The 714-nt window shown below is 42.9% G+C and overlaps 1 protein-coding gene across 1 annotated transcript in view; it reads left to right on the top strand.

The window, feature by feature from the left end:
* ttc16 (tetratricopeptide repeat domain 16) overlaps nt 1-714 on the top strand; it is a 37707-nt gene that overhangs the window by 29047 nt on the left and 7946 nt on the right. The gene's annotated exons all lie outside the window — the stretch shown is intronic.

The raw sequence follows: 714 nt of genomic DNA, 5'->3' as shown, positions 1-714 counted from the left end.
GCTTTGTTGTGACATCACAAAGTTCCAGAAGTCCTGACGGCTGGTTTTAAGGCTCAGTTTCTGAATACAGGCTGTGTGCATTTCTCTGTGGACTGAGGCTTTGATACTTTCACAGTATTAATATAGAAGCTAGAGCTGATCTATAATCACACTACACATGGACACAGACCTTTACACTGGATAGAGATTTAAGTGTCTTTGTGAACAGAAAAAGTCTACCCCCCCCCCCGTAGGTTGAGGTTGTTAGATTAAAAATGACTCATGTCTCTTTGATGTAAATAAATTGACTTGTCTGATTTAAACTGATAAAAAAGCTGTTTTGGCATCAACTCTCTGCTCCTCTGTACGTCACACAGACACCAAACACTTCTGCATCGTTTCATTAACACTGAATGAAATCACTTCCACAGCAGACGCAGGTTTGACAGCAGCAGCTGACGCCCCCTGCTGGTCAGTGTCACGGCATCGAACCTCTTACCTACTGAGAAACGTTTACACTGAAGCAGAAGCAGCAGATTCAGAGTTTTCTCCAACTTAATAAACATAATGAAAGTGTTTTTAATCTCAAGTCTCCTCCAGAATGGATCCACACCGGAGGCTTTATTGGTCAGGATGGATATTTCTGTTGCAAAGAACTTTTTTCACCCTGAGCAGAGACTCCCAGGATGCCTGTCCTCCAACTATGTCATGTCATAGGTGGAGTGGGTTGTGGAT

The sequence above is a fragment of the Seriola lalandi genome, unplaced genomic scaffold, assembly GCF_002814215.2.
Source record: "Seriola lalandi dorsalis isolate HSWRI2012SDOR001 ecotype SW California unplaced genomic scaffold, Sedor1 jcf7180002054955, whole genome shotgun sequence".
NCBI lineage: Eukaryota > Metazoa > Chordata > Actinopteri > Carangiformes > Carangidae > Seriola > Seriola lalandi.
This window is presented reverse-complemented; position numbering and strand designations above follow the sequence as displayed.